The sequence below is a fragment of the Eubalaena glacialis genome, chromosome X (assembly GCF_028564815.1).
Source record: "Eubalaena glacialis isolate mEubGla1 chromosome X, mEubGla1.1.hap2.+ XY, whole genome shotgun sequence".
Classification (NCBI taxonomy): Eukaryota; Metazoa; Chordata; class Mammalia; order Artiodactyla; family Balaenidae; genus Eubalaena; species Eubalaena glacialis.
This window is the reverse complement of record NC_083736.1, coordinates 106,177,303-106,203,256: the sequence shown is the minus strand read 5'-3', so window position 1 is coordinate 106,203,256 and position 25,954 is coordinate 106,177,303. Positions and strand designations below refer to the sequence as shown.

The 25,954-nt window shown below is 38.4% G+C and overlaps 1 protein-coding gene across 3 annotated transcripts in view; it reads right to left on the bottom strand.

The window, feature by feature from the left end:
- PLS3 (plastin 3) overlaps positions 1-18,839 on the bottom strand; it is a 90,599-nt gene extending 71,760 nt beyond the window's left edge. The window contains exons 1-2 of one of the 3 annotated variants that reach the window (XM_061177689.1): positions 18,732-18,814; positions 14,271-14,316 (exon numbers count right to left, since the gene is read on the bottom strand). The gene's annotated coding sequence lies outside the window, so the exon portion shown is untranslated. Of the gene's footprint in view, positions 1-14,270; positions 14,317-18,075; positions 18,200-18,731 lie in introns of those variants that run through there. The other 2 variants (XM_061177686.1, XM_061177690.1) reach the window with 2 other exon arrangements.
- Positions 18,840-25,954: the final 7,115 nt, after the last annotated feature.

Below are 25,954 nucleotides of genomic sequence, written 5' to 3'. Positions count from 1 at the left end.
TATTCTTAAAATCTTAATTTTGTCCTATTTTTTAATTGGCTGAATTTCACTTTCGAGTATTTCTCTTTTCTACGAGTTCTTTTATATTCATGGGAACTGCCTAGTACCTTTATTTTTGAATGACATCTTGGCTTACTATTCTTGGATCACACTTTTGTCCTTTCAGAACTCTGTACACAATGCTTAGTGGTAGTAAATTTCACTGTAATAATTATACTAAAATTATATGAGCCACATGCTATAACTTAGGTAAGTTTTCCTTATTGAGAAGTAATTCTGTTAATTGTGTTTAAGGTAGTATAACTGGACTGTGATTTTCAAATTCCTGCTTTCTGAGTGTAACCACTTAATGCCATATTCAGAATGTTATAGGCTGCCAGTGACATATTTATTAAAACAATAAAAGCCAATTTAGAATATAAACAGGATGGGAAAGAGAGCCAAGTTTTTTTGGTGCTTCCACCCTGAATCATGAAGCAGAAAGAAGGGTGGAAAAGCTTTATCTTGAGAAAGCAAGACAGAAATGAAAGCATGATCTCATTCACTTTTCCCGCACCCAAACAAGGTGACATTTTCTGTTCCTTTCTTCTTCAGCCCTAATCAGTTTAACAGTCCTCTTCTCTTTTTTTAATCCCTAATAGTAAGTTTCCAAGTGCCCTTTTTAAATTAAGAGGTTTACCAGATTCTTTTTGTAATTTTTAAGATTTTATTTTTCAGAATCAAAGATCAAAGCATGAGAATGCACAAAAGTTTTCATTTAAAATGTTCTGATTTACTATTCATGACTAACAAACACATCCTAAACTCCAATACCCTAAATCCCAATGATTTAGTGGCATATTCTGTTTTGCTATGTGGGTTAATGCATTTGTTTGAAACAACAGAAGAGGTAAACCATACTTAAGGCAGTAGGTTTAGGAGTCTTGCAAAGAGAAATCTAAGGTGCGGGGTGGGGGGGAGTCTTTAAAAATTCTGGAAAGAACTCTTCAAATAATTTTAAAATTCAAAAACATATCAGTGATTTAGAACTTGAAAGTTATATACCTAAATCAAGAATGTGTCATTCCTTTGAAAAAGTTTCAATATTGGCAACTAAAAAAAAGATATCCAAGTTATATCTGAAGAGAAATGACCAATTAATATTTGTTCAGTGATTTAAAAATCATAAAAGTAGGCACCACTTTAGAAAATAAGACCTAGCATGAGACTATAGAAGAAATTAAATTGTCTTCCTTAATGGAATTACCATTTTTAACTTAATTAACATTACATATGCAATCTCAAAATTCTTATTTATTAATGTAATTCCTATTGACAGCACAGTTTTTTGTGGTCAGAGACCAGCTTATTCTAAAAATTTATGTGAAAAGAAACAGGTCTTAGAACAGGTAAAATTTATTGAAAAATAGACTGGGTGGACTCATTCTGCCTGGTGTTAAGTCATTCCTTGTAACTGCAGCAATCAAGGTAGTGTGGTTACAGAGCAACACATGCAGAACAATGGAACAGGCCAGAGAACCCAGAAATAGACCTACACAAATAAGCTCAACTGATTTTTGATAAGCGTGCAAAAGCTCATCAGTGGAGGAATGGTGCTACAGCAACTGGACAACCATAGGGGAAAAAAAAAAAGAACTCTGACCTAGACCTCATTTTGTGTAATTTTGTATAAAGATTTACACCAAAATTAACTCAAAATGGGCCACAGACTTAAATGTGAAACATAACACCATAAAACTTTAGAAAAAATTTTTTGAAAAATTCATCAGGAACCATGTTTCGTGAAGGGGCCTTGGACATGACACCAAAAAGACAATCCATAAAAGGAAACATTGATCAACTTGGCCTTGTCAAAATAATACTTTTGTTCTGTGAAAGACCTTGCTTGGAGGATGGAAAGACAAGCTACAGACTAGGAGAAAATAGCTGTATACCACATATCTGACAAAGGATTGTTATCTAGAATATATAAAGACCTCCCAAAACTCAACATTAAAAAACAATCCAATTGGAAAATAGGCAAAAGACATGAATAGATATTTCACCAAAGAGGATATACAGATGGGAAACAAACACATAAAAAGATGCTCAGCATCATTAACCACTGGGAAATGCAAAATGAAACAAAAATGGGATATCACTACACACCTATCAGAATAGCTAAAATAAAAATGTGACAATACTAAGTGCTATCAAGGATGTAGAAAAACTGGGTCGCTCATACATTGCTGGTAGGAGATTAAACGGTACAAGTCACTACAGAAAAACATTTTGATAGTTTCTTATAAAATTAAATATGCAACTCTCATATGACCCAGAGATTGCATTTTTTGGGCATTAATCCCAGAGAAATGAAAATTTACAATCACAGAAAAACCTGTACACAAATATTTGTAGCAGCTTTATTTGTAGCAGCCAAAACGAGAAATGGCCCAGATGTCCTTCAATGTGTGAATGGGTAAAAAAACTATGGTAGGGGCTTCCCTGGTGGCGCAGTGGTTGAGAATCTGCCTGCTAATGCAGGGGACACGGGTTCAAGCCCTGGTCTGGGAAGATCCCACATGCCGCGGAGCAACTAAGCCCGTGCGCCACAACTACTGAGCCTGCGCGTCTGGAGCCTGTGCTCCGCAACAAGAGAGGCCGCGATAGTGAGAGGCCCGCGCACGGCGATGAAGAGTGGCCCCCGCTCACCGCAACTAGAGGAAGCCCTCGCACAGAAACGAAGACCCAACACAGCCAAAAATAAATAAATAAATAAATAAATAAAATTAAAAGAAACAAAGCAATGAGCAAGCATCCTTGAGTATATGTATTTATTAAAAAAAAAAAACTATGGTACATTTACACCATGGAATACTACTCAGCAATAAAAAGGAGGAAGGTATTGATATACACAACTTGGATGAATCTCTAGAGAATTACGCTGAATGAAAAAAGCCAAAAGATTGCATACTCTGATTTCATTTACATAATATTTTTGAAATGACAAAATTATAGAAATGGGAAACAGATTAGTGGTTTCCAGGGGTAGAGATGGGGCAGGTGCAGGGGAGGGTGGAAGAAAGTGTGTGCTGTTACAAAAGGGTAACAAAAGGGATTCTAGTGGTGACGGAACTGTTTGGCATCTTGACTGTATCAATGTCAACATCTTGGCTTGGGTATTGTACTATGGTCTTGAAGAGGTTACTACTGGGGGAAACTGAGTAAAGGGTACCCAGGATCTCTCTGTGTTATTTCTTACAGGTACATGTCTACAATTTCTACAAAGTAAAAAGTTCAATTAAAAAATCTAACTCAGAATTAAACACAGAATATAGTATAATTAAATGGATAGGGAAAAGGGAAGAAAATTTATATGCAATAATTTCATATCCTATTTTAAACATTATTCCCACGAATTTTTCCAAAATACGATAGACATAACTACTGACACTATAGTCTTAGCTTGTATGGTCAATTCATGACTCCACTAGAGTATTTGATCTGGGTAAATGATATTTTTCTGTTCAATACCAAAATAACAAGCTGATATAAAGGAGAATTTCAGGGCAAGAACCCACCAATGCATGACAATTTTGGTATCTGTTATTAGAAATATTTACTTAAGTGACACTTCTCCCCAGATAGTCACTCCTTGATCTCCTTCATGTCTTGCGTCAAATATCTTCCTTTCAGTGAGGCCTCCTGTGACCACATGATTTGAAATGGCAATGCCCTCTTCCCACTCCCTATACCCTCAACTTTAATTTTCTCCATAATACATTACCATCGAATATACTATATCGTTGTTCATTTTTTATCTTCCCCTAGTAGGATGTAAGCTTCATAAGGATGGTAATTTTCATTTGTTTCAGTCACAGGTATAATCCCCAGTGCCTAGAAAATAACCTGACCTATAGAGGCACTCAGTAAATATCTGAATAAGTGAATGAATCAATGAATAAAATGGATTTTTTTTTCTTGGTGAGGAGTAATACAAAGGGGGAAATACTGGCTCTCTGAGAGAGAAAATCCAGTTTGGAAGAAACCAAGAGTGATAAATCCGGGAATTCCCTGGAGGTCCAGTGGTTAGGACTCTGCGCTTCCATTGCAGAGGGCACGGGTTCAATCCCTGGTCGGGGAACTAAGATCCTGCAAGCCACGCGGTGTGGCAAAAAAAAAAAAGTGATAAATCCTACAATGTATATCCAATATATTGGCATTAGAGTTTTCAAAATCCTTTGGATGCAATACAATGTAGGAAGCTCTTTAAGATCAATGATTAGGACTGCAGCTTTGTAAGCATAAGAGTACTTTGGTTGAAGATACAACCTAGAAAATAATTTACCACTTTAAAGCTATTACTTGAATTTTCATTAGCTATGGAAGAGTTGGTCGAGTTAAATAATGTTGCTTAAGTTATAGGTGAAGTGAGTTTCAGAGAGTTTATGTCAACTTTAAAGACATGGCATCTGCCACTTTGTTAACATCTGAAAGAAAACTCCAGTTTGTATAAACTGATTCAGGATGGAAGAGGCATTCCTAGTGAACCACGCTGGACTCTGGATGTGGTATTTAAATTTATGGCAAGAAGAGTGATGGATTAGGTATCAGGAGACCCCATCCCCCACCACTGTCCTCCACCACTGCATTAGACCTGTGTCGCCTCATCTGCAAAATTCAGTGGCTGGATTAGACTCTGAGCTCTTCAAACGATGGCACATTATGTTATTTATCTTAGTGATAACAGTGCCTAGCACACTGTTGATAATTAATAAAGGCCTGTTAAATGAATTAAGTAATTAAATAGGAAGTTCTAAATGGGTCTCTGGGAAATTGTATCTTTTCTTGACTGAACTGCAGCCCTCCTCTCTCAGGGAGGCCTATCCTTGCCTAGTTGGCCTGCCCAGAATAAGGCAACTAGGTCCAGGAACTTCTCTGTGGGTTGAATACAGAAGATAATGACAGAGATCGGTTCTAGGTGTCATTAGCTATATTGGCCTGAAGGGTTCTTGAAAGAAAAACTCTGATCTGTAACTGATTCTTTTTATCATCCTTGGATAATCCCTCCTTCCCATGTTCATCCCTGAAGAGTCAAAAGGTAAAGACTCCCTCAAACTTACTGCTGCACTTTCTAAATGTAAAACACCAAGCTCTTCTGAAAATGTCAAGTGTCAAATGTACTCAATATTATTTCTGGATGGATAGACAAGAAACTAGTACTAATGGTCACCTCCTGGGAAGGGAAATGGGGGATCGGAGTCAGGGGCAGGAGGTTTATTTTCTTTATGTCCCTTTATAGCTTTTGAATTTTGTTCTGTGTATGTATTTCATATTTGAAGCGTAAATTTAAAAAATAAATATTAGATGTGCTCAATAATGCTTTAGGTTGACTGAAAACCATTGTGTTTCAAAGCATTTGTCATTTACTTCTGCAATACTTAATACTGCTTACTTTTGTTCCTTATACTAGGTATTCAATAAATGTGTATAAACAAGGAATTTTGGATAAATCTGTTATACAAGTTTTTAAAAAGGTGATTATACAACTTTTACAGGCTTTCCATTATTCAAGCAGAAATATTACTAAGGAATAAGGCAGTGTTGGGAACAAGTTGATGATAATAAGCTACTAAGCATCAAGAAACAGGAAAAGGGGCTTCCCTGGTGGTGCAGTTGTTAAGAATCCGCCTGCTAATGCAGGGGACACAGGTTCGAGCCCTGGTCCGGGAAAATCCCACATGCCACAGAGCAACTAAGCCCGTGCGCCACAACTACTGAGCCTGCGCTCTAGAGCCCGCAAGCCACAACTACTGAGCCCACGTGCTGCAACTACTGAAGCCCGCATGCCCAGAGCCTGTGGTCCACAACAAGAGAAGCCACCACAATGAGAAGCCCACGCACCGTAACAAAGAGTAGCCCCCGCTCGCCGCAACTAGAGAAAGCCCGCGCACAGCAACGGAGACCCAACACAGCCAAAAATAAATAATAATAATAATAAATAAAATTTTAAAAATAAATAAATTTTTTAAAAAAAGAAACAGGAAAAAATTAGCTACACTTAGATGTAGAAATCAATATTGCTCAGAGTCAAAGCAAGGATCTACATTAACAGCAGACCAGTGATAAATGAAATGTTATCTTGTCAGTACCACTTCTAACTCATTAGCTGACCTGTGGTTAGACATTTAATGTTAACATATCCCATAAAAAGTGGAAACAACCCAAATGTCTATCAATGGATGAATGGATAAACAAAATGTGGCATATCCATACAATGGACTATTATTCAGCCATAAAAAGGAATGAAGTATTGATACATGCTATAATGTGAATGAACCTTGAAAACAATATGCTTAAGTGAAAGAAGTCAGTCACAAAAGACCGTATGTTCCATTTATACATAAAAGTCCAGAACTGGGAAATCTATAGAGACAGAAAGTAGATTAGTGATTGCTTAGGGATGGGGAGGTGGAGGGTTGGGGGGAGGCATAGCTTAAAACTCTGGAGTTTTAAGCCTCCTTCATCCTTCCAAGGCGATGAAAATGTTCAAAACTTGCTGATGGGGCTTCCCTGGTGGCGCAGTGGTTGAGAGTCTGCCTGCCAATGCAGGGGACACGGGTTCGAGCCCTGGTCCGGGAAGATCCCACATGCCGCGGAGCAACTGGGCCCGTGAGCCACAACTACTGAGCCTGCGCGTCTGGAGCCTGTGCTCCGCAACAAGAGAGGCCGCGACAGTGAGAGGCCCGCGCACCGCGATGAAGAGTGGCCCCTGCTCGCCGCAACTAGAGGAAGCCCTCGCATAGAAACGAAGACACAACACAGCCAAAAATAATAAATAAATAAATTAATTAATTAAAAAAAAACAAAAACAAAAACAAAATACTTGCTGATGGTTGTGCATATCTGTGAATATACTAAAATCCGTTGAACTGTACAATTTACATGGTTGGTACAGAATGTGAATTCTATCTCAATAACACTGCTTTAAAAAGTGAAAAAATATTAATATGTCCCAATGTCCCCGTTGATTCTAAAGTTAAGCAGTTCTCACAATGAAAGTGCTATCCGTACATAACATTCACTCCTGACCATTCACTTAAGACAAGTAAAAGAGGAAGAAAACCAAGGAAGCCTTTGTTTAGTTTTCTGACAGGTTCACATCAATATGTATTTTATTCAATATGATTCATAAGTTACCCATTTGCTGATTAGGTTTTCACAATTTAATCTTTATCAGCAAGGGCCATCCATGGCCATTTATACCCTCTTTCAAATGTATTATATTTATGGAGACCTGCTGTGTGCCAGGTGTACTGTGAAAGAACCAGGAGAATGGGTTTATTTTCTTTTCTCCCTAGAAGAACAGTGTTTTCCATGGTACATGGCAGGAATTTAGTACCGTCTTTGAAGAAAACCATGTAAAGCAGACATAGTACATCCAGATATACTGCGTTCATTTGATCCCCTCCCACCAAATGAAATGATGACCAGATTTGGAATCCTGGGTTTTCCAGCTCATTTTAAAGTCTGGGACAATCAAGAAGTTCAAGGCAGAAAATTAAGGTGTCAGCTATACCTGTAGTTACTCGCTATTATCCTTGAGTCAGATAAAACTTAACAGAATGCTGTACTACAGAAAGTATGAGAGCTGCATGTGCAAGTAATGGCGAATCAATGTTTTTTAGGGCTTCTACATACATGGATATTTCCACAGCTGCAGAACCAACTACTGCAGAAGTACACGCTGTGCACAACATCTACAATTTAGTAAAGCTGGAAAGAATTTTATTTTTGTAAAAACTAAATGGGGTGTGGCTCATTTTCTTGCCAAAGGGCTATTTTATTCCAAGACACTGGTGTCTGCTGACCTTCATTTATAGGCTGAGCAATGTTCTATTTAAGTAAAATTAACTCATGGTGGGCACTTTTTTAGGATGCAATAATTATTGCAAAGAAATAACAATGTTTAAATTTGATTTGTTCTTAGTTTAGATTTGATTATATTGGGTTATACATGAATGTCTTTGTTCACACAAGGTTTAAATTTAGAAATTATTTTATGTTGAGAAAAAAGGCCATATTTAAGTTCCTTTTCTACATGTAAGAATATTTTTAGGTTTCATGAAATCCAATATTATGTTTTTTCTTCCAGACTGCAGGAGTATCTTACCATCTTTGTAGGCCTAGCACCTAACAGTCTTCATTAAACTTATTTTAGTTGAATGATGAAGCCATTCCACAAATAGACTAATTAAGGCATTGTCCATGTTACTATCTTTGGCTATTACTCCATCTATAGTTTGTACTATCTCAATATATACTTGAGAACTCTGGGCACATTTTAAAGTTTTCCTGAGGGTTACATCTCTTTATAAATGCCTTATAGGCCACCTTTTATATAATCTTTACACATTTCAAGGTACTTGACACAGCAATCCTCCCTTCATCTTTACACAAACCTTCTCTGGTTAGAGAAGTTTGCCACCTTCTGCTTGCACCTATAAATATATTCTAGTTTGCTTTTATTTTTCGCAGGGCTGGGGGCCCAACTAATGCTGGAAAACTTTGATTTAGGATAAGATACCAAATGTATGGGTTGGCTTATATCTTTAAACATGTAAATCTATCAGTATTACTTTTTGGTTATCTATACTGCATCGTAATTTGGCTATATTTGTTTTTTAATTATCATAAGACAAAATATAAAATTTTAATTATTCATAACCACTTGCAAAACTGATTCAACTGTAGCTTTAAACTGGAGACCCACAAACTGCTCAAAATATTTGTTGAATGTGTCAATGTCCTTCATCATTTCCTGGTTTTTGCTTTTGAAAACTTCCACTAGAGGAAATAATGGGCATCGTAAATTTAAAATTAATATGTTTTGGATTCACCCACATCTAAAGGCTACATGTCATCTTGGAAAGATACTGATTTAATTTATAACTCTCTGCCTTCCCCAGCATTTTAAGTTTTCACTAACTTATTTTCTCTTTTCTCCTATTTTTTCAAAGGTAAACTTTTAAACATTCATGTTTATACTATTTCTACTATTGTAGAAACACTGAAGAACTTGAAGCTTTTTTTTCCTCCCCCCAAAAACAGGCATCAACATTACCTATTACCTTTCACCCTGCTCTAAGCTAAATTTGTTAGTGGCAATGACTTTATAAAGGTGTCTGTCATGTATTAAAAGAGTCACGTTTCCAATTTTCCTTTGAGGGTGAATTTAGACTGTTGGATGGCATATCCTCATAAAAGGATACATTAATGGTAAAGGGGTTTCTTAGCTAAGCCAAGAGGCTTCTTCAACCTGGAACATTGTTAAAATCCTCCACATTCATAATGAAAAGCATTGGAAAGTCATATTTTCACAATACCATTAAATAAAACAGAAAAAATAAACTATCTTATTTATCTTCAATGGTGATACTTAAGGAAAAAAAAGTTTAAATTAGAGGAAAATGAAGAGGTAGCTACAGATACCTGATAAAGATCACCTAAGGCAACATTAATTGACCTGTAAATGGGAACACTGATTGAGCACCTAATATACGCCAGTTTCTTTATAAATGTTCTCCTTTAATTTTAAAGACAACACTGAAAACAAGTGATATTATCCCCATTTTATAGATAGTGAAATTGAGGTTTAGAGGAATTAAGGAACTTCCCCAATGTCACGGAGATATAAAATAGCAAAACCATGGGAACCCATATTTTATGCTAAAATCCATTCTGACTATGAAATATAGCATGTACATGATCCCTCTGAGAACAGAAAAAGGAGGTGGTAAGAACGAGTTGTCCAGTCAGACAAAACTTTCCACATCACTTCCGCGTCATCATGGGATGCCCGGACCAACATGGTCCTTAGTGCCACCAGTGAACTGGGGTAAGGAGATGGACATCCAGGAAGGGTCTGTGAAGCAGCATGGGATAAGTTTAGAGAGAGATATGCAGTGTACAATGAGCCATTTAAATATACAAAATATTTGTTAAGTCAAGTGTTGTAATTTGGGGATTCACCATATACTGAAACCAGGCACAAATTAACTGGTGGCACCAGTTTTACCACTACTGGATCTCCGTTTAGTTATTTAAGCAACCTGAATGAAACATAAAACTTTGAGTTTATTGAGCATTGTCAACATACAGGCACACATCATTTTATTGCGCTTTCCAGATATTGCACTTTCTACAAATTGAAGGTTTGTGCTAACGCTGCATCAAGTGAGTCTACTGGCACCATTTTCCAATAGCATTTTCTCACTTTGTGTCTGTGTCACATTTTGGTAATTCTCACCACATTTCAAACTTTTTCATTATCATTATATTTGTTATAATGATTGGTGATCAGTGATCTTCGACGTTACTAGGACACACTGGAGCCTCAGATGATAATTGGCATTTTTTAAACAATAAAGTATTTTTAATTATGTACATTTTTTTAGATGTAATGCTATCACACACTTAATAGACTACAGTATAGTGTAAACATAACTTTTATATGCACTGGGAAGCCAAAAAAATTGATGTGACTTACTTTATTGCGATAGTCTGGAACCAACTGAAGTATATCTCCGAGGCGTGGCTGTACTTCAAGAGACTGACAGCCTGAGATAAAAAAGCCTATCAACAAACACAGCCATTTCTATGTCCGTGAGTCTATTTCTGTTTTGTAAATAAATTCATTTGTATCATTTTTTTAGATTGCACATATAAGTGATATATGACATTTGTCTTTGTCTGACTTACTTCACTCAGTATGATAACCTCTAGGTCCATCCATATTGCTGCAAATGGCATTATTTCATTCTTTTTTATGGCTGAGTAATATTCCCTTGTGTATATGTACCACATCTTCTTTATCCATTCATCTGTCGATGGACATTTAGGTAGCTTCCATGCCTTGGCTATTGTATATAGAGCTGCTATGAACATTGGGGTGCATGTATCTTTTCAAATTAGGGTTTTCATCTTTTCCGGATATATGCCCAGGAGTGGGATTGCTGGGTAATATGGTAACTCCACAGATATAGAAAAAAAACTTATGGTTACCAAAGGGGAAGGGGGGTTAAATTAGAAGCTTGGGATTAACATATACACACTCTATATATAAAATAGATAACCAACAAGGACCTACTGTATAGCACAGGGAACTACACTCAATATCTTGTAATAACCTATAATGGCAAAGAAGCTGAAAAAGAATATATAAATATATATCTTTATATATATACAGCCATTTAACCAACTTCAGGATTAAAAGTCTCTTCATGATACTGAAAGTTTATGGTCACAAGTAAGCTTTCTGTACTTGAACTGAGTTTTACAGCAATCTGAAATCTAAAGGCTAATTAAATACAAACCTGTCTCCCTTCCCCAATTAACAGTTCTGTTTCAAAAAATAGAACTTCCTATGATTGTACACCCCACAGGATTCTACTTCATCCTCCTTTGCACCTGCTAACTAGATCAGAGGAAACCAAAATATTTCCAAGACATATACTTTACCTAAACCAGCTCCATACGAAACACTATATAAAGAACGGCTTTTTTTTTTTTTTTGAGTGCCGCTGTTTGAAGTCAAGGCTCTTTTTGCTTACACCAATGTTTAAATTTCAGAGATTGTCAAAGGAATTCATCTTTAAAACAAAAATCTTTGCAATTTCTCTTCTAAATATTTATCTCAAAGAAATAATCAGTCATGAAATGGTTTTTGCCCCAGGGTGTTCACTGAAGCATTATCTATAAGATATGGAAAGAACAAAAACTTCCAACAACCTGGAATTAGTGAAATAAATTATGAAATATCCATTATATAGAATATCATGCAGTAATTTTAAATATTTTCAAAAATACCTGATTACACGAAAACATGTTCATAATATAAGTTAGAAGAATGGGATACAAACAGTATATACAGTATGATCCCAATTTTAAAAATATCTAATGTTCTACACAGGAAACATGAAAAAATATGAACAGGTGGTACAATTATGAGTAATTTTTATTTTTCTTCTTTATAAACCCTTTTGTTTTCTTCTCATATTTTTAAAGTGGTCTTGTATTTTTTTATTCCAAAGTAAACTGATTAAAAAATATCCTAAGTACACACTACTTAAGACACTTTTCCAGCAGATTAACTAAATATACCTATTGACTATTATAGCAATAGGATATACCCTAGGAATTATGTCTTATCATTTTCACCTCTGAGAAAACAATCTTAAATGGTAATTCTCCCTCACCTGAAATACAAGCACCAAGATGTCAAAAACAACAATAAGAAATGGCAAAAATGGGAATATGCAAGCAAGTAAAGAAATACAGGAAAAAAAGCTTAAAAATTACATTCGTCTATAAAGGACAATGTATTATTCAGTGTCAATAGCAGAATGTCAATCTGAGAGCAACACTATGTAATTAGAGCATATAATGTAGAATGCAATAATATGAATATTCAAAGCTATTATGCTGCCCTTTCAAATTCTATTTTATAGAAAGTAAAAATTTTATATATATACTTTTTATGTAAACAAGTATTATATATACATATAAATTTAAAACAGCTTAAGAGAATCAGAGTTGTATTTTCAATATATGGGTTACAAGATTACAAAAAAATGATTTGCTATTTAATCTTTTAAAACAGAGATGGTAGAAATAAGAGATCAGATTTTATAAAAGAAAATGATTTTAGCAAAGAGAAACTTCTCTTCAGAACTAGTCATAGGATATCAGGTTATTTCAAAAGTCCTTTAACTCAAGGCTTTCTGCTTATTCCATTTTCATTAAGTACTCTCACTTCACAAATGCTATTTTAACAAATGTTAGCAAACATAATTTTAACAAAATAAAAATACATAATAACACAAAGAATGACAGAGTTAAAGAACTATCATGTAACTGTCAAGATGACAACAGACAGTGAAAATTAATTCCAGGTTAATAGTTTTGAGGGTGGGGGTTGAAAATGACCCTCAGGGGCTTCCCTGGTGGCGCAGTGGTTAAGAATCCGCCTGCCAATGCAGAGGACACGGGTTCGAGCCCTGGTCCGGGAAGATCCCACATGCCACGGAGCAACTGAGCCCGTGCGCCACAACTACTGAGCCTGCGCTCTAGAGCCTGCGAGCCACCACTACTGAGCCTGCGTGCCACAACTACTGAAGCCTGCGCACTGCAACGAAGAGTAGCCCCTGCTCGCTGCAACTAGAGAAAGCCTGCGCACAGCAACGAAGACCCGATGCAGCCAAAAAAAAAAAAAAGAAAAAAAAGTAAATGACCCCTCAGAAGTCATCTAGCCCAACATGTTTGTTTTTCAGATGAAGACCTGCATTAACTTCTCACCTTTTCTGTGTTAATGATGGCACACCACTTAAACATAAGTTTATCTCCTCCATTATGCACTTTTCCATACCTGCATATGCAATTTAGAGTGCAATTATAAGGAGAAACATTTGATTTTTCATGCGTAATTTTACACAAAACCTCCTATTACAGGCAATCACAAAACTAAGAATGAAGTATGATAAGCCAAAGTATTTTGTAACCATTACCAATGAACGCCAAAATACCGCTCAGTAGTTACTTGGGAAAGGTTAAAAAAAAAACCACCACCACATTAATGGCTTTTACAGGCTACTTGGCACAATATTTGAGGGAAAAAAATATAAGAAAGTATTACACATATAGGTTTTTATTCTCTTGTTATCAACCATTTCTCTTATTTTTCATTACATTATGTCTGGCTTTATTTCTTCTTAGCTTGTAAAAGTGGATGGCTGGAGAACATTTACAGACAAGTAAAAATGTGGCAAGACTTAAGTGATGAGAATTCTACCATTTCTGTAAACTCTTATTAAAGCTTTAGTGTTTCTATGATATACTACTACAGTACTTTGAATTTATATAGCACCTGTCTGCTGAAGAGCCAAGGCTTACATAGCTCATTTATCCTTTCAGCATGCCTGTGAAATATACAGATTGAAAACAGATGGCTTACAAATAAAGTAAAATCCAGATATGAAAACAGAGAACTTCCATGATTTACTGAAGATGGCCTGTCTGTGCAAACTGTAGAGGCCTAAAAGATCCTGGAGTCCACACTCAATGCCTTTTCCAATAAACAACACTACCTCCTTATCATCAAACAAATTTCTAGACTGTTAAGAGAAATTAAGCTTTGTCATAATATAAAATCAGTAAGTTTAATGCACCAAAAATCCTTGATAAAGAATGATATAAATGGTACCTCTATATTTTAAAGAAATAACATTACTCACGGAATAAGCCACTGGTGATCATCTTCCTGGATAGTCACCAATTTGCCTACAAGGTATTTAGCTTGGTTCAATATAGTTGCATTAAAATTGGAAAAAAATCAACTGATAAATATAACTGAAATAAGCCAGACTATATCTATATAAAAGATATATCTTGTAAAAGAAAAAAAAATCCCAGCAGACCAAAATCCTTGAGCCATGCCCTCATTTTATAAATAAGAAAATGCGTGGTGTCTGGCACATGTATGTACTCAATGTTAGTTATCAATATAATAATCTTAAGTGACTTTCTCAAGGTCAAACTATGAGTCAGTGGCAGAGCCATGTCTAGAATCTAGTTCTTCTGAAGCAAGTCCAACATATGTCCCCCTTAGCATTGTAATTTTCATTTAACAGCAATGCTTTTTCATCCCTAAAACAGTTTATACTCACCAATATTTGTCTTTCAAGTGCTAAGAATAGGGCAAATTCAATGTTATTAATTAAGCATATTGAATTTTTGGAAACTGTCTCACCTCCATAACTACCATTGGCCCAAGTATTATCAGATCTTCTCCTGAGACTGACATTTCATGATCAGACAGTTTTTTATATTTCTAGGTCATAATTTTAACCAAAGCTCTCTCATCACTAAAAACAGCTAGTCGTGACCACTGGTATCTAAAAGACCTTCCAACAGTATAATGTATCCAAAAAACTTTTGAAACCTCCAACACAATGAACATACATCATATGGTGCATCACTCTCTAGAATAATTATAGACTCAAAACATGATCTAGCTGTTTTCTTCTAAACTGAGTTTTATTATTTTCACAGATTAAACTTTCCCCCTCTGGATTACTTTTCACCAAAAGAGCATAAGCAAGTACAAAATGATTCCAAAAACAGTTACCCAAGTTTTCATGTATTGATAGATGTTCGTTTTCAATTTTATACCAGCTACTTTTGGAATCTGTACTAAACAGCAAAAACAAACAGTTTGGCATATTCATTCCACCTAGATTATAGCAATAGCAAATTCATGAATTTATCATATGTGCTAAGAATATTATGTCAGTAAATTTCTTGGAAAGGTAAGTAGAAATGCTTAAAACAGAATATGGAAAAATTGCAAGTGAATTTTCTTCCTTTTGTCATCAGTTTCACCATAAAGAATCTCCTTAGTGCTCAAGCACCACGGGCAAGTTTCTACCCCCTTCTTTTCTGTAACAGTCACATTGTTTGCCTAGGAGCAAAATTTCATGGGGTTCCTAATAGTGCCCTGGATATAGACATTCTGCCAGTATAAACAGTCACAGTCAAGTCTAATGTGCTTGTAACCATTTGTAGAAGAGACTTAATCTCAACCCAAATATTACTCACTAGTTATAATTAATCCTTCTACCCAAAATGCATTAAGCCTAGACATTTTTAGCAATTGACTCTAAATGATGGCCTCAGACTAGACTAGAGACCTTGGACCTCAGTGTTGATTGTCTGTGTTAAATCAAGGCAGAGCATAATTTATTTGGCTCTCCCACCCCAGGTAAAGAGCTTGATAACTTTCTAGATCTAATTGTAGAAATTAAGAAGTAGACTCATAATCCTCTAATTTTAATGAAAGCCTGGGTTCATTAGATCATATGACTAAAAAATGAAGTCAGTAGTTGTAAATGAGTGGACACACCGAGACAATGAAAGACTGTGGTTGGAGAGCCTAGCGAGGATCCTGTTTTGACATGAGTTAATACTATCTTAAAAAGAACTTATCTCCCTACCACTTTAACCTAGTTGGATAGTTGTGCTCTTCTTTTTTTAAGGTTAAATATTTGTTAGGAGTTCCATCTAAAATTATATTATCACCTCTCTTCCACTAGGGGGGTCTATCTACCAGTGTAGTTAACTCCAATTAACTCAGGTGCAGTTCGAGTCCACTTCCAGCTAATCTGTGCCGCAAGGCTAGCCTTGTGGTCAGAACTATGTGCTTTAAAGTTGTTCTAGTTTTTAGGCTCAGAAACCCATGCACAGCATGAAAATGTCGTGCTCAAGTCATTCAGAGGTTGCTGCAGTAAGTAGACAAGGATTTTTGGCTGAAGCATACAAAAGCCAAAATCTCTTAAATATTCCCAGTTTCCTTTTTAGCTGCCCTAGCTGTTTTCAAGACTGAATACGTATCAACTGGATCCATTTTTGTAAATAAGTAAAGCTTTTAAACTCTCAACCTCAGAGATTCCTCTGCCCATTTCTACACTCTGCAATATATAATCTGAATAGCAAAAACTGCCACGTTTTTCCAACAGCAACCTTAACTTGGGCCACTTGGGTGGGTATTGGTCATTATGGGAGTTGTTTCTGTGGCCTCTCATTCTACTAAAGTACTGGCAGGTAAAAACCCAACTAGCTCGGTTTCTTAAATTTAGTGTCCACTGTTTTCCTGCCTGATTTCTGATCCAATTAATTCCAAACCACAATAACTGATGGTTAATTTTAGCCAAGAGATTATCCACCACCTTCAAGCAGATGCCTAATATAGAGAACAGTTCAACTGGAATATAGGCCAGACCCAGGGACATGGACAAAGCCTAATTTTTTAAAAACACTATCTTATGGGATATGGCTTTAAATCTATCATTTAGGAATGAAATAGGGCATGAATAAATGGACGATTTTTCTAGAAAATAATTAGTAAGATATTTTTAAAATTTAGAAAAGCCATAACTAGATTGAAGGGCCACAGGGGAGATATATATCCCAGCACAAACATATTTCAAGCCCTTATTTTAAAAACAGCTTCTGTTTTTTATTTTGGATAAAATCTGAGCACCAAATTCCCTTTCTGTTCCCCTCATCCAAATCCAAGTAGAACTCCCTTGAGTAGAGGCTAGTTCACACCGCCCCCTCCCCTTTTTTGTCACGGTAGTTTTGGGAAAATGAACTTCAGCCATTACATTCCAGTTTTAAAGTCAAAAGAAGTCATGTGACCATTACCCTAGGGGCATCAGAGACTTGGGGCACGTGATGCCAATTGACATATGTGGGGCTTCGGCCACTATGTTGGAATTCACTGTAAATTGGATCTTCAGGATCAAGTTTAAGCTCCCAAATACACTGTGACATCTTGTAAAGCGGAGTGTGCGCTTACCTCTCAGTAGTTTTTAATTTCACCTAGGTTTTCTACCTACTGTGCAGCCAGCCAGGCTCTCTTCCCCACCCCCCATCCCTGGTGACAGGTCGGGCACCCAGAGCATCCCGTCTATCTGATCCTAAACGGCGAGGCTCTCCAACCCAGTTAGTTCTAAACTCAACCTTGAGTACCACCCGGCACGTTGTGCAGATTGGGTGTGGAGCAAGAATTTGCGTCGCGTACAGGAAATGTCAGAATGCATTAAGCCCACTCCACCTCCCAGGTTGGGATCTTCTGCCCTGGAGCCTGGCCGTTGGAGCCGCCAGCACATTAGAGCAAGTAGCAGCAGCGGCGGCGGCAACTCTGGGACTGGCGAGAAGCCCGGGCGGGGGTGGTCGGCGTCCCCCGGCCTCTCATTAGACCGCTAAGTACTGCGAGTGGGGAAAAGTAAACACCGGCAAGTGCAGCTCTGTGGGAGGAGGGGGATGTTGCCCTCGCCCCCCGCCCCTTCGGCTCTGCCTCCCGAGGAGCCCCGGGAGGTGCCGGGCGGCCGCTGCCCCGACCGCGCGCTCGAGGCTGCAGAGCCAGAGGAGCTGAGAAGGGAGAAGACGGGCGGCGCGGGATCTGGGGAGAGGAGAACGGAAAGGTACTGCCCTAATGGCCCGGAGATGTCCTGCTACAGAAAGGAAAAAAGTGCTTACTCATAGGGAGACGCGGTGCGATAGCGATTCGCTCGCTAATGGCAAGGGAAGCAGGCGGCAGGCAGGCAACCGGAGCCTCGTTCCTTCCCTGGGCCACCGCACCCCGTGGAGCCCGGGGGCCGGGGTGAGCCCGTGAGGTCACCCGAGGAGGGCGAGCGGGGCTGGAGGCGTCGCCGGCGACCGGCTCCGGGATTTCCTGAGTCCGGAGCCGGCGGAGGAGGGGGGGAGGAGGGTGGCAGTAGCTGAAGAAGGACGACAGAGGGAAGTTAGGCGCTTGGTTTCCACTTCGGGGCCGCCGCCACGGAAGGGGAGAAGGGCAAGGGCTGGCGTCAAGGACTCCAGCCCAAGTCTGGCAACAAGTTAAGAGCAACTAGTGAGAAAGCACCATCTCTCCAGTGAAGAGCAGAAAACGTGTTTGCGGCGGGCGGTGGTCGTGGGGAACACTCGGTCACTCCCACCCGTCCTTGATGCGAACGATCGCTTTGGCGCCCAAGGTCTAGGACAGAAATTTCTGCAGCCTCCCTCTCAGTCCCCCGCCTCCCGTGCCAGGCACGTTCCTGCCGAGGTTCCCGGAGATGCTCTCTCCTGGACCCACTCATGCCCACGCCCAGGGATCCCGCTCCCCTCGTGCCCTCCCGCGCCTGCAGAGCACTTACATAAAGTCGCAGAGTACCGGATCTGGCCAGACAGCCTCCAACCGACGCACTCAGACAACTTCTGCCGCTCGGAATTTTTGCGGCTGTGGTTCTAAAGCCAGCGCTCCCGCCCCTCCTGCCAGCCCCCTCCGCCCCTCGGCCGCCGCCATTGGCTCCGGTGGTGCTAGCAGTCGGCTGGGAACCAGGAAGGGGATTGGGCCACGAGCCTGTCACATCAACTGGGTGGGGAGTTGGGAGAATAGGCACCGGGACGGGCGCCCTGGAGGGATGGGGACTGTAAGTCTGCGGCTGGGAGCGGAGATTGGTCCTCCGCTCTTGTTTCTTCCCCTCCCTGGCTATGAAGAGATTAGAAGTCCTCAGAGCCTGGCTCGGGGACCACGTTCCAAAAAATCGTGTGGAATAAACGAAGAGATGAGAATGTTGGAGCGAGAGTTTGAACGTCACCAAGCCCCTATTTAAGACTCTGGAGAGTACAGTTTCAACCCAGAATCGTAAAGAGAATCTCGGCATGGGAAGGGACTAGTAATACTAGTACTTGGTTTCTTCTGCTCCAATCAGCCTGCGTGCGGAACAACGCAGAGGGAAAACCTCAGCAATCTTCCCTTTCCAACGAGGTCTAGGGAGCAGATATATGGACAGGACGAGGCTCTCATGTTTTTGGCTTCGTGCCCAAGTAAATTGTTGACCAAAATCACCTGTCTGGTCTGTTTGTCCATGCGGAAAGGAATGAGAGGTGGAGGTGGGAAGGGAAGGTGGAAATAACGTGGTTCCCATTCGTTTGACTGGAAATGGATGTCAATTTTCATCAGTCTCCTTTCACCAGAGAAAACTTGGAGACATGCTCCTGCTTCCCAGAGGACCCTTTCTTCTTCTTGGCCTCTGTGTCATAATTGACCTCTTTCTTTAATACGCGCGGAGGTTTCCCCTCCTTATTGTGCATTCCAATCCTTTGGCTCACTCCAGGTCCAAAATCAGCTCCAAGGACCAGAGTTTGACGGATTCTCCAGGGTCAGGTCAAGAGACTGGCTTGTGGCACAGCTGTAGAAGAGAAAGGCTAAGCCCTTTCCTGTTTCAGTCACAACCGTTTTGTTCAGGAAATGTGTGCTTGGAAAGTTTTTTAAGAATTAAAAATTGGTTCAATTACTTCTCATTTTATATGCACTACGAAAATTGCTAAATTAAGAGTGGCCTGGGACTTCCCTGGCAGTCCAGTGGTTAAGACTCAGCGCTCCCAATGCAGGAGGCACGAGTTCCATCCCTGGTCAGGGAACTAAGATCCCGCATGCCTCAGGGCGCGGCCAAAAAAAAGAGTGGTCTGAAAATCGAATGATCTTGTCAAGGAACCCTCACTTCATCTGCTATTATGAATTTCCTTAGAGAAATTAACCTATATTGAGTGCCGGCGCTTCTTGAATGGGCAGAAGAGGGGAGTTCATATACTGCCTAAAGGCTACACTAGCAGAGAAGGAATTGGCACGGGGAAAAAGGCTCATTAAATATTAATTAATGATTAACCAACTGGAAGAACATATGAAAGGCACAGAAAGGTGAAAAAGAAATGAGAGAGCAATCTGGCTATCGGAAATATTAAATTTCTGGTATGAGAGATTTTGTACTGGGTCAGGTTTGGGTCAGCACAAAAATACTGATTTCAACATGTTCGTGTTGTGTGGACTGTGAAGTGTACCGCCACACACATTTACAAGAGGATCCACAGTGAGATTTCTGGCTTTCAGTAATTGGCCCAAGGTTTGGTATGGTTTCTGGAATTCTTTACACAAAATTTCTAGATACACTAATACAGTACTTCAGTTTTCTACATTTTATGGCGTCTGTTAAGTCGCCACTGAAGAGCTTCCACCTGCTTTAAAACTTAAATTTACAGACTTAGAATGTCTGTATGAAGGGACTGTGCAAGCTAAATTTTCGAGTATGGATATATTTGTCTCAATTACTTAACTTAGTATTCTATTTTAGTTTATTTTTCAAGTGTTAGAATTTAGAATAAGTCAAAATATTAAGAATCCTATGCATATGCTATTTACACTTTCCTGTTGTTTTTTTTTTTTTTTCAAAAAAGCTTACCTGGAAGCTTTACTTTATTTACTAACACTGAGGATGTCAGAATTCAGTAAGAGTTTGTGGTCAAGAAATGTCACTTTAATGGAAGTACAGTGGTCACAGTTTCAAAGCCACAGGGTGCCCAGGTAATGGCACTGTGTCTCAGTGCCTCGGTAGTTTCCAACGGATAAAACTTGCCCTATTTGGATGCTGGTTGAGATTCCTGTTTAACAAGCTCAACAAGGTAGAACTCCATTTTAATGAATACTGCTATGATAGCCATCTTGATGTAACTAAGCTACTTCTGTGTTACCCAAAATCTAAAAGTCCTTTTCAGAGGCTAACATTTTGCTCTAAGAAAGGAGCCTCAGACTCAAAGCTCTATTCAAACTGCATTTCTTTCTGATCTTTCACACCATCAATTTAAGCCATATAGGATCATTCACAAAGTAACCCAAAGTTGGTAGTTTTCCTATCTATATAAAGAGGCTTGCAGGGACTTCCCTGGTGGTCCAGTGGGTAGGACTCTGCGCTCCCAATGCAGGGGACCCGGGTTCGATCCCTGGTGGGGGAACTGGATCCTGCATGCATGCCACAGCTAGGAGTTTACATGCCGCAACTAAGAAGGCTGCATGCGGCAACTAAAAGATCCTGTATGCCAGAACTAAAAGATCCCGCATGCCGCAACTAAGACCCAGCGCAGCTAAAATAAATAAATAAATATTTTTTAAAAAAAGAGGCTTGCACAGCTGGTCTTCAGGGTCCCTTTCAGAAGCTCAAAGGCAGATCATAGGGCCTAATTCATCTTTTAAAAATTGAGTTATAATTAACATACAATATTATGTTAGTTTCAGGTGTACAACATGTTGATTTGATATTTTTATATGAGATGATCACCACAATAAGTCCAGTTACCATCAATCACCATACAAGTTGTTATAATATTATTGACTATATTCCGTACGTGTACATTACATCCCTGTGACATTTATTTTATAGCTGGAAGTTTGTACCTTTTATTCCCCTTCGCCTATTTCACTCATTCCCCCATGCCCCCTCCATTCTGGCAACCACCAGTTTGTTCTCTGTATCTCTGAGTCTGTTTCTGTTTTGTTTTGTTTGTTCGTTTGTTCTGCTTTTTAGATTCCACATATAAGCGAAATCATACGGTATTTGTTTTTCTCTATCTGGCTTATTTCTCTTAGCATAATACCCTCCAGGTCCATCCATGTTGCCACAGATGGCAAGATTTCATTATTTTTTTATGGCTGAGTAATATTCCACTGTATGTATGTACATCACATCTTCTTTATCCATCCCTCTATTAATGGGTACTTGGGTTGCTTCCATATCTTGGCTATTGTAAATAATGCTGCAGTAAACATAGGAATGCATATATCTTTTCAAATTAGTGTTTTTGTTTTCTTTGAATAAATACCCAGAAGTGGAATTGCTGGATTGTATGTTAGTTCTATTTTTAGTTTTTTGAGGCACCTCCATATTGTTCTCCATAGTGGCTGTATCAATTTACATTCCCACCAACAGTGCAAGAGGGTTCCCTTTTCTCCACACCCTTTCCAGCACTTGTTGTTTGTAGATGTTCTGATGATGCCCATTCTGACCCTGTGAGGTGATACCTCATTGTAGTTTTGATTTGCATTTCTCTAATGATTAGTGATGTTGAGCATCCTTTCATGTGTTTGTTGGCAATCTGTATATCTTCTTTGGAGAAATGTCTATTTAGGTCTTCTGCTCATTTTTGTATTGGGTTGTTTGTTTTTTTGATATTGAGCTGCATGAGCTGCTTGTATATTTTGGAGATTAATCCTTTGCCAGTTGCTTCATTTGCAATTATTTTCTCCCATTCTGAGGGTTGTCTTTTCATCTTTTTTATGGTTTCCTTAGCTGTGCAAAAGCTTTTAAGTTTCATTAGGTCCCATTTGTTTATTTTTGTTTTTATTTCCATTTCTGTGGGAGGTGGGTCAAAAAGGATCTTGCTGTGATTTATGTCATAGAGTGTTCTATGTTTTCCTCTAAGAGTTTTATAGTGTCTGGCTTTACATTTAGGTCTTTAATCCATTTTGAGTTTATTTTTATGTATGGTGTTAGGGAGTGTTCTAATTTCATTCTTTTACATGTAGCTGTCCAGTTTTCCCAGCACCACTTATTGAAGAGGCTGTCTTTTCTCCATTGTATATTCTTGCCTCCTTTATCAAAGATAAGGTGACCATATGTGTGTGGGTTTATCTCTGGGCTTTCTACCCTGTTCCATTGATCTATATTTCTGTTTTTGTGCCAGTACCATATTGTTTTGATTACTATAGCTTTGTAGTATAGTCTGAAGTCCAGGAGCCAGATTACTCCAGCTCCGTTTTTCTTTCTCAAGATTGTTTTGGCTATTTGGGGTCTTTTGTGTTTCCATACAAACTGTGAAATTTTTTGTTCTAGTTCTGTGAAAAATGCCATTGGTAGTTTGATAAGGATTGCATTGAATCTGTAGATTGCTTTGGGTAGTATAGTTAGTCATTTTCACAATGTTGATTCTTCCCATCCAAGAACATGGTATATCTCTCCATCTGTTTGTATCATCTTTAATTTCTTTCATCAGTGTCTTATAGTTTTCTGCGTCCAGGTCTTTTGTCTCCTTAGGTAGGTTTATTCCTAGGTATTTTATTCTTTTTCTTGCAATGGTAAATGGGAGTGTTTCCTCAATTTCTCTTTCAGATTTTTCATCATTAGTGTATAGGAATGCAAGAGATTTCTGTGCATTAATTTTGTATCCTGCTACTCTACCAAATTCATTGATTAGGTCTAGCAGTTTTCTGGTAGCATCTTTAGAATTCTCTATGTATAGTATCATGTCATCTGCAAACGGTGATAGTTTTACTTCTTCTTTTCTGATTTGGATTCCTTTTATTTCTTTTTCTTCTCTGATTGCTGTGGCTAAAACTTCCAAAACTATGGTGAATAATATTTAGCCTATTATTCTTGATTGTTTGATTCTCAAATATGTTAGGCCAGATTTTAGTGTATTTAAAAGTGTCTGTGTGCATAAGAGTGTGTGTGTGTGTGTGTGTGTGTGTGAGAGAGAGAGAGAGAGAGAGAGAGAATATAATATGATTTTTAAATGCTGTAAGTATTTGAAGGCAGATGGATGGATCAAGAGACTGAAAAAGGAGCTTTCACCACATAGGTCATTGGTTAACTACCATAAATATTTGAGTCTGTGTCTACTAAACAAACAAAATGTGACTTTAAAAAGAGGTTGACAGAGTTATAACATAGATGAACTTTGAAAATATTATGCTAAGTGAAAGGAGCCAGTTACAAAAGACCACATATTGTATGATTCTATTTATCTGAAATGTACAAAAAGGGAAAATCCATAGAGACAGAAAGTAGATTCATTGTTGCTCGGAGCTGGGGTGGGAAGGGGTGGATTTGAAGGAAAATGGGGAGTTACTGCTGATGGGGTTCCCTTTTGGGGCCATGAAAATGTTCTAAAATAAACTGATGGTTGCACAACTCTGTAAATACACTAAAAACCATTGAATTGTACCATTTAAGCAGGTGAATTGTATGGTGTTGTGAATTATATCTCAATAAAGCTGGTATTAAAAAAGAGATTGACACAATTAGGCTGCTTAAGCACAGGAAAACCACACTAGTGAAGATATGGCATGTGACGGCAGGAAACAAGTATAGAAAGGATCTGTATTGCAAGAGACAAACTAAACTCAGAAATCAAAAGGGCCTTGGAAGATGAAGTCATCTACCTCTTTTTCAGCATGATCCCTTGTTTGCCACTGTCATTGCAAGAAGGACAAAGTGCTTCAATTTACCACAAAAGAGATTTCAACATTGCAAAAACATTTGATTTCAACAAATCAAATAAGCCAGAAACAGAAGCTGGATAGCAAAAAAAAAAAAAAAAAAAAAAAAAGATATATTTCTTCTCTGATACTTTTAGAAAGGTTTAAGTAATCATGTGACTATACTGGTTTAGGGATTATATCATGCCAATATTTTCATAACTAATTGCAGTCAGAAAGATAATTGGACATTTGGTCTAAATAACCAAGAGTTTCCTTATAAAATGTCACAGAAGGGCTGAGGACAAGAAGTTTCATTTTGAACCAACAAACATCTCTTTGATAATTTAGAACCAAGAATGCATCCACTGGTTTGTTTCTTCGTCAATGTCATAGGGTCACCTGAACAAGGGTGTAAATAGAGTGTAAACCTGTCCATTCAGAGAGGATTCCCTTTCACACACTGGCACCATTATAGTAAGATACATCTCATCTAGTGGATGGAATGGAGTAGGCCTAGAAGTAACTAAGCTTAACTAAACTTTAAATTTTTAAAAAATATTTGGGAGTCTTCAGGAAAGTACACCATGTGACATGAGATCAGACTCGTACGAATATTCTAAGTCAGGAGTCAAAAACATTGTCTACGAAGGGCCAGATAGTAAATATTTTTGGCACACAGGCCATATAGTCTCTGTTACAACTACTCAACTTGGCTGTTAGAGTACAGAAGCAGCCACAGACAATAAGTAAACAAATGGCCTTGGTGATGTGCCAATAAAGCTTTATTTACAAAAACAAGCAGCAACAGGTTGGGCCTGGAGCAGCTTAGTTTGCTGACTCCGTCTGGGTTCCTGTGCTTGCCCCAATATGGACTTGGTATCCGGATGGAGTTGTGTTCTTAAAGGGGTATATTTACGTTAGAATTGGTTCATGACTGAAGATATGAAACAGATTAAGATAGAAATTAGCACCTTTGCACATTACAATCTTAGGTCTTCACAATCTTTAATACCAAGCAACTGATGGATAGCTGTATTCTACTCTCATTTCTTTATCACCATTCAAATTTGAATGTAATCGCAATTGCGGAATTCCACGGGGGTGGGGGAGAATGACAACTACAACTACCTCTTACTGAGCTACTTCTATGTGGCAGGACTTGTACTAGGAACTTTATGTATATTATCTCATTTAAGGCTAATAACAATTCCATGAATGGAAGTGTTATTATCCCCATATTCAAATGAGAAAATAAGGCTTATAGAATTAATTAGTAACTTTTGCCCAAGATCATTTGGCTTGTAATGTAGAAGCTGGAAGGTACAGGAGTGGGGAGGAGATATTCCA